Raw genomic sequence first — 13693 nt, forward strand, 5'->3', positions numbered from 1 at the left:
AGAGTTGGACCCTAAAGAAAGCTGAGCACCAAAGAACTGGTGCTTTTGAACTGTGGTGTTGGAGAAGACTCCTCAGAGTCCCTTGGACTGCAAGGAGTTCAAACCAGTCAATCCTAAAGGAAATCAGTCCTGAATATTCATTGGAAGGACTGATGCTGAAGCTGAAAATCCAATACTTTGGCCACCTGATGCCAAGAACTGACTCCTTGGAAAAGACCCTGATGCTGGGAAAGATTGAGGGCAGGAGGAGAAGAGCAAGACAGAGGATAAGATGTTTGGATGGCATCACCAACTCGATGGACATGAGTTTGAGCAAGCTCAGGGGGGTGGTGATAGACAGAAAAGCCTGGCGTGCTGCAGTCCATGGGTCACAAAGAGTCAGACACGACTGAGGGACTGAACTGAACTGATCCTCTCTGTATCTCAGACATAATCCTAAAGGCCAGAATGGAAATTAGAGTTGACAAGACTGTGAGATCCTGTGAGCAGAGACTTAATTTGTATATCTCTGCACCCCCATGCCTACCAATGTCTGGCACACAGTTGCTCCAAAAACGTTAGATGATTAGTTATGGATAACATCAGTAAGATATTATTGCTCAAACTGTTGCTGTTAGAAACTTCTAATGTTTTCCTCTGTTCCCTTCCCTCTTAGTTACTTGTACAAATGTCAGTGTCTTCATTTTAGCTTTTCACTTTCCTTTATGTAGCTAAGGATAAATTGTACAACTCACTTTTTATAAAGTAGATGTAAGACAGCTAACAAAGAAAGGCAATCAAACAAGACAGTAACATGGAGAAGGGTAATATCAAATCAGGATAGGAAAAATACATTGAGTGGAGATAAATATGCAAGATGCATACTCTGATGTCTTAAGTTTGGTTCTGAAACTAAAAAGTTACATAAGTTGAAGAGTTTATACAAGAAAAGCACACACATTGCTCAGAAGAGGGTGGCTATTTCACATATAGAGACTTAAAAGAAGTTTCTCCTGTGGCTTCTTAGAAAGGATACACTGTGCAATGCAATGAACATCATTTAAACTAACATTCATCCAACCATGAACTGAGTAGGGCGATTCCTAATAAAGTCCAAAATGCAATGCAAAAGAAGTGCACAATGTTTAAGTACAATTGTAAAAACTGTTCTGGGGATATAGGAGATGAATGTTGGCTGGCAATTAAAGAAATAAAAGTAATTAGACAATCTGGGAAAACCACACCTGTTCTATATGGGTCATTCATTCCTTCAACTAATCTCTGAGTACCGACTAAGTGCCAGACACTGTGTCAGATTCTAGGAATGTAAAAATGACCCAATATCTGCTTGACCAAGGGTTTCAAAGTGCAGGAGGAAATACATGTAGAAATTAACACATGACAATGCAATAAGGTAAACTAACTTTAATTCATAAGTATCAGATGATTAGGGATAAAAATAAAAATGATGGAGGAGGAGAGATTTAAACTGGATCTTTAAGGATGAGTGCAACTTCATCAGTAATATGAGAAGTGGATTCTGGGGAAAGAAACTGGCTTAGACAGGATGGCATGTTTGGTTAAGGCTAAAATAGAGAGTTTGCTTTTAGGTGAGGGTGGGAAGGATGAAGAGAGCATACATGCAGAGATGAGGTTGGAAAGAGAGGCAGGGTCAGATCATGTAGGGCCTTGAAAGCAGGTTCAACACAGCAAATGAAGGCAGTTATAGGAATTGATGCTGGGAGGAAAAAATTAGGTTTTTATTGAAGAATACTTTCATAGATGTATGGAAGACTTGAACCAAAGATTAGCTATAGGTACACAAAGAAAAGAATTGGTTCAAGAGATATTAAAAAGATAAAATAACTTGGTCTTAGACACATTAAGTGTACACATGGATGAAAGAATGAGGAAAGAAATATTACTTAGGTCTCTGTTTAGTGACTGGGTTGAATATGTCACTGACCAGATTGCAATAAATGAGACCAATTTGGAGGAAATGTCAAATTCATTTTAGTATATACTGAGTTCAAGGTATCTATGGAATCCAAATGTCAGTGTCTAGTAAGAATAACAATGTGTGCATGTATGCTAAGTCACTTTGGTCGTGTCTAACTGTTCAGGACACTATCGATTGTAGTTTACCAGGCTCCTCTGTCCATGGGAATCTCCAGGCAAGAATACTGGAGTGAGTTGCCATGCTTTCCTCCAAGGGATCTTCCCACCAAGGGAAAAAACCCAGGTCTCTTAAGCCTCCTGCACTGGCAGGCGGGTTCTTTACTGCTAGTGCCACCTGGGAAGCTAAACAATAACAATCAGTCAGTTCAGTCGCTCAGTCATGTCTGACTCTTTGTGACCCCATGAACCACAACACGCCAGGCTTCCTTGTCCATCACCAACTCCCGAAGTCCACCCAAACCCATGTCCATTGAGTCGGTGATGCCATCCAAACATTTCATCCTCTGTTGTCCCCTTCTCCTCCTGCCCTCAATCTGTCCCAGCATCAGGGTCTTTTCAAATGAGTCAGCTCTTTGCATCAGGTGGCCAAACTGTTGGAGTTTCAGCTTCAACATCAGTCCTTCCAATGAACACCCAGGACTGATCTCCTTTAGGATGAACTGGTTGGATCTCCTTGCAGTCCAAGGGACTCTCAAGAGTCTTCTCCAACACCACAGTTCAAAAGCATCAATTCTTCAGTGCTCAGCTTTCTTTATAGTCCAACTCTCACATCCATACATGACCACTGGAAAAATCATAGCCTTGACTGGATGGACCTTTGTTGACAAAATAATGTCTCTGCTTTTTAATATGCTGTCTAGGTTGGTCATAACTTTCCTTCCAAGGAGTAAGCATCTTTTAATTTCATGGCTGCAATCACCATCTGCAGTGATTTTGGAGCCCAGAAAAATAAAGTCAGCCACTGTTTCCATTGTTTTCCCATCTATTTGCCATGAAGTGATGGGAACAGATGCCATGATCTTAATTTTCTGAATGGTGAACAATAACAACAGCTAAAATTTACAGAGTATTTACATGCTAGCCAGTGTGCTATGCACATCTTTACTGCATTTAATTCTCACAACTTCACTATGTTTCTTCTGGACATAGAATATTGTGCCAGGATCTTGGGAACGGTATGGGATGACCAAAAATGTAGGTACTATTATTTTCTCTATTTTACAGTTAGGGACTCAAAGCTTTGAAAGATTAGAAAGTACCAAATTAGAAATTGGAACCCAGGGTACATAGTGCCAAACTCTGTTCTGTCAACCACTTTGCATTACAGACTCTCTGAGTAAGCACCAGGCAAATGCACAGAGCTCAGGAGATGAAAATCACAGGTGTGAGTGAGATCACCAGTGACAATATAAAAAAGTCTAAAATAAGTCATTAGACAGACCACTCCAAACTCCAGAATATATCCATGGGAAGTTTGATAACTCATCAAGGAAACTGAGAAGGAGCAAGGAAGTCAGGTAGTGTGACGATCAGAGTCCTTTGGATTGGTTGGCACCTACTGGGTTATTGATGACCTGGAGGATGACTGTTACCATAGAGAGTTGGCAGGAGAGGTCAGGTGGCACGGTTAGCAGGAAAGCCTGAGAACACACACTACCCTTTCAAGAAGCTAGACTGTGAGAAAGAATGATGGTCAGAGAAGAACTCGCATTTAGACAGAGAATTCCTGCTCAGAGCAGCAGTGGCTTTGGCCTGTTTAAACACTGAGGAGGAGGGGATGGTGAAGAGGAAAAGGCTGACAAGATGGGAAAGAGAAGGCAAAACTGTTGACTCAGGTCTCAGAGGAGAAGGGGGGAATGCCATTCCACTGAGTTTATGTTTTTTCTGTAAATGTGTTTTGGTCTTTCTCTTCTATATTTGGACTAATAATATCTATATTATAAGCTATTTATGAACAGGATGTGAAACTGCCTTATATTGCCACTCAATTCTCATGCGTCTGGTATAATGTTCCACATATGTCCATAGGGGACACAGAATAATGTGCATGAATTAACATTAATGAATTCCAATGCTTACAAATAAAATTATGAGAATCTGTATTGATGGTTACATTAAACAACTGAATTTTCAAATGTAAAAATAAGGTTGGATTAATAAGTTACATGAAATAATATTTCACGAGAGCTAAAATAAAATTGTAATTTATATGTGTTTAAAACAACTTTGCTCTCTCCTAAGTGATTATATAGATCCAATCCTAGTTTTTTCCTTCAAAATATGGGGGACTCTAGCAGATTAGATAGCAGCTTGAGTAGAAAGTGTATTTCTGTAGGCATCCAAAAGAACTCAATGTCAAATTCTTCTCGGGCATAAATCTTGATATTTTGACTTTGGACTAGATAAAGCTGTCAAGAGGGAATGTATATAGCCCTGAGAACTGAAAAGAAGGTTGTTTAAATCTATGTTCAATCATCTTAGCATAAACAGCATCAGCCCAAAACACCATCATTCAGGAAATTAAAAAAGGAGTCAGACCCACCTAGAGCCAGTAGCAATGAATTTTACTGTGGCCCCAATGAGTTCTCTCTTCATCATTCCCTTAATCTTGTCTGTTGTCAGGATCACTTAGGGACACATTTTGCCAGCCAACACCCCAGGAGGACATCAGTTCTTTCCCCTATTGGGTAGTTTGTAAGACCTTGAAGAAAGACTGGGGGATCCTGTATGATTTTACAGAACATCCTAATTCAGTTCTCTTCGTTTGTAAATTACAAAATGCAGAATCTCAGGAATAGCAGTTGGAACTGCTAAACTGAAATGTAAACTACAAAATAGCCATGGGGAAAACAGATGTCTTTAGCTAGCAGAAGTTTTATCACTGGGCACATTCAAGTGAAATACATCATTCATTACTTTTCACTTATCAATCTAATGCATATGGTAAAACTCAATTCTGACTATTAGTCAATTTTTACTTGTTTTGTCTGAATTAATAAAAAAAAACTGCATTTGAAGATACTGGAAAAGCATTTAGTAATATAAGTTACTGAGCACTCAAGGATAGCCAATGGAAAATTTCAGCAGATCTGACCTACAATTCATATAATATTTGGGTATAAAAGGTATTCTTTTTTCCTCGGCTTTACTGAGATATAATTGATAAATAAAAATTGCATATATTAAGAAATACAACTCGATGCTTTAATGTATATACATATTCATCTTAAAATAATTACCACAATCAAACTAAGGAACATAACCATCACCTCACATTGAGAGGTTAAAAGAATCACCTCATTCACTTTATAGACTTACTTACTGAACTTTTTAATCTTCTCTATTTCACAGTTTAAATAAACTTTAGCCAATTCTTACTAAAAAAGATTAAAGAATTCCTGAGTTCAGGTCTGAATGAAATAAATACACGTATGCCCACCACCATGATTCAATGGCCCTCAGAGAATGTAGTCACACTTTCTACCCCTCACTGTTCTGAGGGTGATGAACAGCAGAAAAACTGCTGTGCCTGGCAGAAGGTAGCCAAGGTTTACTGCTCCAACTGTAAGCCTGACCCCTTTCCTCCTGACATAAAACATTTGCCTTTGGTTACATCCACTTCCATCAACCCAACAACAGAGAATTCCAGCATGGTTTATAAATGGCATGCACCCTTTGGGGGCATGAGAAGGCACGATTACTGGAGGCCGTTAAGTCTGCCATCTGGCCTTGCTAAATAATCGATGCGTATGTTTGAAGAGGCTATGCCAAGAAGCACACAGGCCAATGAATATACATACACACTGTAATCTCCCTGCCCCCGCCTCCACCATGATCTGTGTTCACGGCTGGATCAGCAGTGACCATGCTGATATACTCATATCCCCTTCACACTTGCCACTTTTGTTTCACAAGGGCTCAAAAGTGTGTGTTCTCTTCTAGGTGTTCAGGGAATTAAGGCAGCAGTAGCGAACTTGTTTTTTGAAGTAGTGCCTCCCAAGGGTTTTTAATGTTGAATTTTTTTAATTTAAGAATCTATTTGAATTCCATATATATGTGTTAGTATGCTGTAATGTTCTTTATCTGTCTGGCTTACTTCACTGTGTATAATAGGCTGGTAATGATAACCCTATATGCAAAACAGAAAAAGAGACACAGATGTACAGAACAGACTTTTGGACTCTGTGGGAGAAGGCGAGGGTGGGATGTTTCGAGAGAACAGCATCGAAACATGTATATTATCTATAGTGAAACAGATCACCAGCCCAGGTTGGATGCATGAGACAAGTGCTCGGGCCTGGTGCACTGGGAAGACTCAGAGGGATCGGGTAGAGAGGGAGGTCGGAGGGGGGATCGGGATGGGGAATACATGTAAATCCATGGCTGATTCATGTCAGTGTATGACAAAACCCACTACAATATTGTAAAGTAATTAGCCTCCAACTAATAGAAATAAACGAAAAAAAAAAAAAAAAGAATCTATTTGGTAAAACAGAACCAACCTTGAGGCCAGCCAGAGATCTGGATTCTTTTTTTTTTTTTTTTTTTTAATTTTTTTATTAGTTGGAGGCTAATTACTTCACAACATTTCAGTGGGTTTTGTCATACATTGATATGAATCAGCCATAGATTTACACTTATTCCCCATCCCGATCCCCCCTCCCACCTCCCTCTTCAAAAGAACAGCATGTATACTATCTATGGTGAAACAGATCACCAGCCCAGGTGGGATGCATGAGACAAGTGCTCGGGCCTGGTGCACTGGGAAGACCCAGAGGAGTCGGGTGAAGAGATCTGGATTCTAACCCTGCCACTTATGGGCTTCTCATGTGGCTCCAGTGGTAAAGAACGAGCCTGCCAACGCAGGAGCCACAAGAGACTCAGGTTCAATCCCTGGGTCAGAAAGACCCCCTGGAGGAGGGCATGGCAACCCACTCCAGTATTCTTGCCTGAAGAATCCCATGGACAGAGGAGCCTGGTAGGCTACAATACATAGGGTCACAGAGTCAGACACAACTGAAGCCATATAACGCTGCACATAACACAACACACGCCACTTATAAGTGGTAAACGGTTTGTGAAGTTAACTTTCCTGGCTTCACTGCTAATCTACACATAAGGCAACTAGAGATCCAGGATCAGGAGTGTAAATTTAAATATTATTCCTCAATCTCAGCCTGTATATAAAAGACACTCATTAACATTTTCAGCAGACTCTTTCTGTATGACTCTGAGGGGTATGGATTAGGTCTGTAGCAGCTCTTTGTAGACTCTTTGATAGTAATTTCTGCAAAATACTGATTTCTTCTATTTCCTTTCAGGTTTTCAGTCAATTCTGAAATGGCCTAAATGTTTTGCTTTGATCAACTCTAACAGTAGTTCATAGTGAAAATAAATAGTGACAGACTTTAGAAAAGAAAATAAACAGTGACAGATTTTATTTTCTGGGCTCCAGAATCACTGCAGATGGTGACTGTAGCCATGAAATTAACAGACGCTTGCTCCTTGGAAGAAAAGCTATGACTAAACTAGAAAGCATATTAAAAAGCAGAGACATTACTTTGCCAACAAAGGTCCGTGTAGTCAAGGCTATGATTTTTCCAGTAGTCATGTATGGATGTGAGTTGGACCATAAAGAAAGCTGAGCACCAAGACAATACAAACGTATGTTGGAATCTTTGCTGTATGATTTTTCATTGTCAACTGTTAGCTACCCAACTGTGACTCAAGCAACCTTATTTTACTGAAAAGACAAAACACTACCATATCTGTCTTTAAAATCACCTAACGACATTTTTGGACAATTTCGCAGATATCTTCTTGGTCTTTGCTATAATGTTACCTCCTTAGTGAGGACTGCCTGACCTATCTGCCACCCTATTTAAAATTGTAGCCTGCCTTTCTCCTCTCCACCCAACTCTGTTATCTTACACTGCCCTATTTTTAGGTCTTCTTATTTTTCCCTATAGCACTTGCTACTTTCTAACACAGTGTCACATTTACTCCTTTATTATATTGTTGTTGTTCAGTCGCTAAGTCACGTCCAACTTTTTGTGGACTGCAGCATGCTAGGCTCCTCTGTTCTTCACTATATCCTGGAGTTTGCACTGAACATTGATGGACTGATACTTTCTAATTGTGGTGCTGGAGGAGACTCTTGAGAGTCCCTTGTACTGCAAAGAGACCAAACCAGTCAATCCTAAAGGACATCAACACTGAATATTTATGGAAGGATTGATGCTGAAGCTGAAGTTCCAATACTTTGGCCACCTGATGCTAAAAGCGGACTCACTGGAAAAGACACTGACGCTAAGAAAGATTGAAGACAACAGGAGGATGGGGCGGCAGAGGATGAGATGATTACACAGCAAGTCTGTGATCCATGAAGGGGGCATTTATTATATTTCATGTTAACTGTCTATCCTCTCCACTACAATGTAGGCTTTAGTAAAGCAGGGATCTTTGCTCCGTTCACTATTATATCCCAAGATCTAGCTTAGTCTGGTACATAGTAGGCATTCAATAATCCTTGTTGAGTATTGAATGTTAAATGAATTCCCTGCTTTATTTTCTACTGCTGGTGAATGAACCTAAGCATCTTCCACTTTCTAAAACAATTGGGAGTATACAACCTGCCACCTGCCTACCTCCACCCCAGACTGGAAATGAGAAAACTCTGCTTCCTCATCTGCACTATAACTGTCAGCAGAATTCAACTGGATAGGTGCTTATAATTACTTAGGACCCTGGGATTCAAGGTAAAGACATAAAATCCCCAAACCTGGTTTATGTCCAAGAGCATTCAGAGGACTCATTAGTTTTTAGATGAAAATCTGTGAACAGTTTTCAGATTTCTTAGTGCAACAATTCATAATTTCAACCCAAGGTCAGTATAAGGGACATTACTTTGGTAATAGCCACACTGCCTCATGGTGCTTTATAGCAAAAGTTCAGAGTTAAAGACTTTTTTCAGGAGAGACAGATTTTTCAAATGTATAAAGTATAAGGTCAGCAAACATTTAGAGAGTGTCTTCTTTATGCCAAGCATTGTTAGATATTAAGAAAAACAAAAATTAAGTCATGGTTGCTGGATTTAGGAAGCTTCAAGTAAGGGTGAGGAGACAGACTTGAGTATTTAAACAAATAATCATGACAACATGGACCAATCACATTATGGGAGCCAGGAAAGACCTCACAGAAGAAGAGACATGGGAGTTATAATTCAGAATTTTCCTTCAGTTTCTGGAAATGATATTTTCCACCCACCTCAATAGTTTTCCCCCTCCTTCATAAGTATAACCTTATATTTGTTATTTTGGTGATAAACTTAAACACTACAACCTGAATAATACTAAAACTCACTATAAAAAATAGAAAATGCAGATAACTTCGAAGAAAAAAAAATAAACACCTGTAATCTCACCACACTTATCTACTTAGTCTTTTTATTACCTACTGGCTGACCCCGGATACAATTTTGTTCCAGCAAGACGCCTTCCCTTCTCATTTACTGAGCTGGTGTTTTGTGCCAGAGATTCTAGAGAGTATGGTAACACAAAACCTGGATCTAGACCTACTTTTTCTGATTTAAAAATCCTCATAAAGCCTAAACCCAAAAGACAATGACCACCTATTAGCATCATCCTCCCCCAGGCCTCAAGAAAGGAAAAGCAGCCCTTGACATCCAGAAGCTGGCCTGGCACTCACAGTTGGGCCGTGGTGCTCTTCTGGCAAACAGAAACAAGCTCACAGAACATCAGATTCAGACAAAGCCACTCTGTAATCATGGCGGGTCAAGACACACACAGGACCACTCTGTAATCACACCTGACTGTGAGCACAACCAGAACACTGTCCAACTCACAATATACCGTGCGTCCCTCTCTCCTGGCTGATAGAAGTGACTGCTGCTTCTTTATCAATTACAGCCTTAGCCTGACTCTGCTCTGCTTTCCCTTTGGAGAAGACTTATTGAGATCCTCAACCACAGAATACACCTACTTGCTGATAATATCCAATTCAGAGCAAAGCTCTTTCTCTTTAAACTTGAACCAAAATCATAAAATATAGGCCCAAGTAATCATAATGATTGCTTTCATAGTTTTCCAAACATGCTGTTGTTGTTTCATCGCTCATTCGTGTCTGAGTGTCTGACTCTTTGCAACCCCATGGACAGCAGCACACTAGGCTTCCCTCTCCTTCACTATCTCTCAACGTTTGCTCAAACTCATGCCTATTGAGTCAGTGATGCCATCCAATCATCTCATCCTCTGTTGCCCCCTTCTCCTCCTGCCTTCAGTATTTCCCAGCATCAGGGGCTTTTCCAATGAGTCAGCTCTTCATATCAGGTGGCCAAAGTATTGGAGCTTCAGCTTCAGCATCAGTCTTTCCAATGAATATTCAGGACTGATTTCCTTTAGGATTGACTGGTTTGATTTCCTTGCAGTCCAAGGGACTCTCAAGAGTCTTCTCCAACACAACAGTTCGAAAGTATCAATTCTTCAGTGCTAAACTTTCTTTATGGTCCAACTCTCACATGGCTACTGGAAAACAACATAGCTTTGACTATACAGACTTTTGTCGCTGAAGTGATATCTCTGCTTTTTAATATGCTGTCTAGGTTTTCATAGTTTTTTTTCCCTAAGGAGCAAGCATCCTTTAATTTCATGGCTGCAGTCACTGTCCACAGTGATTTTGGAGACCAAGAAGATAAAGTCTGTCAGTGCTTCTGTTTTTCCCCCATCTATTTGCCATGAAGTGATGGGACTGGATGCCATGATCTTAGTTTTCTGGATGTTGAGTTTTAAGACAGTTTTTTCACTCTTCTCTTTCACCTTCATCAAGAGGCTCTTTAATTCCTTTTGCTATCTGTCATTTGGATGGTGTCATCTGCATATCTGCCTTCTCCTATTCTGGAATGAGTACTAAATCCAATTTGTTCAACTCTAGGTGTGCTCCTGATGGGTCTCTCTCTACAAGGCAGTGAAAGTCTTACAAGAAAGTGAAAGTCTATAAATACTGTCTGAAAGAGACAGAGAGACAGAGACAGAAAGAGACAGAGACAAAGAGAGAATCCATCTTTCCCTTGAACCTGCTTTCCACTTCAGTGGCCTTTCTCTCCTTTCCTTTAATACTAGATTTTTTCAAAGCCTCAACTGTATTTTTATTTACTTCAGGCAAGTCTTTATTGGGGCCCCTGCTACAGCAGGAGGGAGCAAGAACAAGTAATAGTTTCCCTTGTCAAAGCCTCAAATTTAAAAATGTTTCACATTTACTTCTCAACTCACAACAGTTTGTCTTCCATTGACTGTCTGACTCCAAAGCTTAGGCAAGAGCTTTCCAAGCAACCAGGCTGCCTCGTGTGGTCTGGCCACTCTCGAAACCATCCTCACATTAAATTGCCAATGACTTGTTGATTGAAAATTTCTAAAGCTTCTTTCTTGTTCTCCTCTCCATTCTTTTGGAAGCCTCTGTCCCCTTTGAATGCCTCTCTCATGTTGAAATGTTTTCCCTAGTATCCCCATTTCCGAAGCTTGCTTCTTCTCCAGAATTCTTTCTCCTGCTCCTGCAATCCCTAACATTCCTCTTCCTCCCTTCTCTGGGGAACTCCCGGGATGAGTACATTGCCTCCTCAGCATCCACATACTGGTGGCCCTCCAGCCTGCCTCTCTGCTGAGCAGGCTGCTGGAGAGCCCTGTGGGAGGGAAAGTAGCTTCTCAGAGCCAATACGTTGAAGTCCAATTTCACTTTACTTCAACTGTTCATTCATTTAGTAACATTTATCGGGTGCCCACTATCCACTGGACATTGTGGAAGGCTTTAGCGATTCAGTAGGCTTCCCTTGTGGCTCAGCTGGTAAAGAATCTGCCTGCAATGCAGGATTTGATCCCTGGGTTTGATCCCTGGGTTGGGAAGATCCCCTAGAGCAGGGAAAGGCTATCCACTCCAGGTTTGATCCCTGGGTTGGGAAGATCCCCTAGAGCAGGGAAAGGCTATCCACTCCAGTATTCTGGCCTGGAGAATTCAATGGACTGTACAGTCCATGGGGTCACAAAGAGTTGGACACGACTGAGCAACTTTCACCTTCACTTTTTAGAGATTCAGTAATAAAGAGCCCAGTTCTTACCCTCAAGGAGCTTATAGCTAAGAACAGACAAGGCATGTGTGCTAATGTTCTTATTACAGTATTAAATATCACTTATCAAATGAATGAATGCATGCTTAAGTAAGAGACTTCTTTGGAAGGCAATGTAATGTGAAGGCTAATATCATGGGATATTGGCCAAACTGCCTGGACTCTAATGTCAGCTCGACCAGTTTCTAACTGTGAGATCTTAGCCAAGTTATTCTCACTGTATCTTTGCTTCCTCATCAGTCAAATGCAGATAATAACAGTTCCTTCTTTAAAGGGCTGCAGTATAAATAAGTCCATGTTTGTGGTGTGCTTAGAGGGCATTATGGCACACAGTAATGCTGACAGGGTTTCCATTTGTATTATTACTGGGCCTTGAGAGTTATGTCACCATGCATAAGAGTTGCCAAGACCAGATCGAGGAGGGGCGTAAAAGGGATCTAAGTTTTTTTTCTTTTTTTTTTAGGAGGAGGTAATACCTAAGCAGGATCTGAAAACCTGAGCTAGACAAAGAAGACAAGAAGATGGAAAATGGTCGTTCAGACAAAGAAAACAAAGAGTATAGAGTGCCAATAACATGGGTGATTGGGAGACAGGCATTCCAGGAATTTTAAAGAGAAATGAAAGGATAACAACAAATGAAGCAGGGGAGGAAAACTGAAGCCAGGTTGTCAAGAATTCTTCTTGTACAGCAGCAGGGATTTTCCTTAATGATAAACTATTGCCTCCAACTGAGATACTGAAGGGTTTGAAACAGAGTAATGATAGAATCCTATTTCCATATTAGCACCTCTGCACAGAGTACAGAGAAAGTGGGAGCAGGGAAAGTAGGGAGGAGGCTAGTACACAATTCTCCAAGGAGGGGATAGGCCCTGATCTAATGGGAAGCAGGAGAGAGAGGGAATCTTCTAATACACTGTCAGTATGTTTTCTGAGTCTTTCACGTTTTGAACAAATATGCTTGTGAAAGTGAAAGTGTTAGTCGCTCAGTCGTGTGCAACCCTTTGTGACTTCATGGACCATAGCCCATCAGGCTCCTCTGTCCATGGATTTCTCCAGGCAAGAATTCCAGGCAAGAGTGGATTGCCATGCCCTTTTCCAGAGGATCTTCCCAGCCCAGGGATTGAACCTGGGTCTTCCACATTGCAGGCAGATTCTTTACTGTCTGAGTCACCAGGTGCAAACTATTATATATAGGATGGCTAACAATAAGGTCCTTCTGTACAGCACAGGAAAATATATTCAATATCCTGGGATAAACCATAGTGGAAAAGAATATAAGAAAAACCGTGTATATTTATGTGTAACTGAATCACTTTGCCGTATAGCAGAAATTAACACAACATGGTAAATCAGTTGTAAATAACTCTACTTCAATAAAAAAGTTAATATGCTTAGCCAGTAATCATCTTGTAACAATAGCTATACTCAAGCTCCACAAAGCAAAATTTGCTTTTGTGGACAAATAAACATAATTCATTAAGGAAAAAAAAAAACTATGAGAAGAAGATAAATTTCCTGTTGGTTTATTGTGCTCACACTTACTATCTTCAGAAGTCTACAGATCTTTATTAGTAAGTAGCAACAAGATAATTATTAGATATATTAAGGGGTCAATAACTC

The 13693-nt window shown here is 40.4% G+C and overlaps 1 protein-coding gene across 4 annotated transcripts in view; it reads right to left on the reverse strand.

Annotated features, from left to right (window-relative positions):
- The window catches only part of RELN (reelin), a 527544-nt gene that overhangs the window by 292182 nt on the left and 221669 nt on the right, over positions 1-13693 (reverse strand). The window lies entirely within an intron of this gene.

This window comes from Cervus elaphus, chromosome 18 (assembly GCF_910594005.1).
Source record: "Cervus elaphus chromosome 18, mCerEla1.1, whole genome shotgun sequence".
Classification (NCBI taxonomy): domain Eukaryota; kingdom Metazoa; phylum Chordata; class Mammalia; order Artiodactyla; family Cervidae; genus Cervus; species Cervus elaphus.